Source organism: Pezoporus occidentalis, unplaced genomic scaffold (assembly GCF_034315485.1).
Source record: "Pezoporus occidentalis ecotype Australia unplaced genomic scaffold, CSIRO_AGI_Poc_V1 ctg133, whole genome shotgun sequence".
NCBI lineage: Eukaryota > Metazoa > Chordata > Aves > Psittaciformes > Psittacidae > Pezoporus > Pezoporus occidentalis.
Window position 1 is genome coordinate 2,005,503 of NW_026913136.1, and position 1,859 is coordinate 2,007,361.

At 43.5% G+C, this 1,859-nt stretch overlaps 1 non-coding gene across 1 annotated transcript; it reads right to left on the bottom strand.

The window, feature by feature from the left end:
- Nucleotides 1–1,332: 1,332 nt before the first annotated feature.
- TRNAH-GUG (transfer RNA histidin (anticodon GUG)) lies at nt 1,333–1,404 on the bottom strand. Its single transcript has one exon. It is a non-coding gene; the product is annotated as a tRNA-His (tRNA).
- Between the last annotated feature and the right edge of the window lie 455 nt (nt 1,405–1,859).

Below are 1,859 nucleotides of genomic sequence, written 5' to 3' on the forward strand. Positions count from 1 at the left end.
CCTGGGCATGACGTGCTGTGGTATGGAATACCTCTTTGGTCAGTTTGGGTCAGGTGTCCTGTCTCTGCTTCCTCCTGGCTTCCCCTCCTCCCTGGCAGAGCATGAGGCTCACAAAGTCCTTGGCCAAACCAAAACATTGCTATCAGTTCTGTTCCCAGGCCGAAAGCCAAAACACTGCACTGCACCAGCTACCAAGAAGGAGAAACATGACTGCTACTGCTGAACCCAGGACAATCATAAATGAATATTTGTTGCCTTCTCCCTTTTCATCCTCTAGTTTTCCTTTTCTCTTGCAGTCAAGCTATGTGTTTAAGTATGAAGAAATAATTTAGTCAAAATAAGTAGTTACTTCAGTCAGCAAGATGTATAGCTATCTAATGATGACACCAGAATTGGTTATATGATCTCAAGTTCATTAATACATTTTTATCATCTTCTGTTAAAAACAAATTAGAACTGTGTTGCTGCATGGTTCAATCAGTATAATAAAACGCCTATCTCTAGGCACTTGAGAGTGGTTTTGAAACTCCTTGTGCCTTTCAGCTTTACTGCCCATACTGAAAAAACATTTGTCCCTAGCAACCCCACCCCAGCAAACAACAACACCCACCAGGCAGCATAGGCAGGATGAGTGAATACTGTTTAGATAAATAGAGACACATGTCAGACCCTTTTGGCAGAATCCTCGTGGCAGCATCATCTTCTCCCCACAAAATGACACTGCATTTCCAGCAGCATCTTGCTTCTCTTTAATCAAATTTCAGACCTAGACATAATGTCTCCCGTTTGCTGCTATTGATTACCGGCCTCATAAGAACATCATTCTAGGGAAAAAAAAAGTACTAAAAAGCCTCACAATAAAGAAATTGATTGCACATAATTTCATGCCTCCTTTGCTGCTCTTTTCTGAAAAATTATTTTTGAATTTTCTTTTGTGGTGAGTCATCCCTGAAGACAAATCATAGACAGAAATCAGTCTTCACTGGGAGAGAGAAAGGAGATATGTTAAAAACCTCACAGAGTGAAGTCAGTGAAGATGCTGTCCCAGACAACCTTAGTACAACAGCTGTGTGAACTGCTTGAAATGGCACAAAAATAGACAAAAAACCTACGGTGCAAAGAGTGTCAACCACCCTATCATGTTTCAGGGAGCATGATATTTCTTTCGTGCAGCTACTGCTTCCTCTCATCTGTTTTGGTCTGTGCTACAGACACTGCAGCCTGTTCAGCAATTTTTGCAGAGTGAGGCTTGGTTGGATGTCACATTCCCCATGGTGTGTCTGCAGCACCAAGCCTCTGAAAGTGAGGACTAAAAGAGTTCCCTCCTTCCTCTGCCGTGACTCGGATTTGAACCGAGGTTGCTGCGGCCACAACGCAGAGTACTAACCACTATACGATCACGGCAAGCTACAAAGGATGTGCCCTGTGTCTCCTGTTCTTTGTCCCCTCCAGCAGAGCCATGCAAGCGTTGCCGCCTAGTGTGGACTGGCTATAGCACTCTATATGCTGTCCTCCTCCCCAGGGTGACTATTGCAGCATGTTTGGGCATCCCAGAACCAAAACCAGCGCTGCCGACAGAGAATTGCCTGCAGAAGACAGGCACAGATGTTATTGCAGCAGAAAAATATTCCTGCTCCTTTTGGCAATTGCAGTCTGATGCAGAAATGTTTTGTTACCTTCTGTTTGGCCAGCGTCTATCTCCAGACATAACTTTTTTTCTTCTTTCTTTGATGCTGGGCCTAGTGACAGTGGAAAATCTGTGAAAGGACATTCAAAGTTATGCAATTGTTTTAAAAGCTGTTGAAAAGGAAGCATACAAACACACATTTCCTTCCTGCTGTAAGTCAGATCTGAACCAA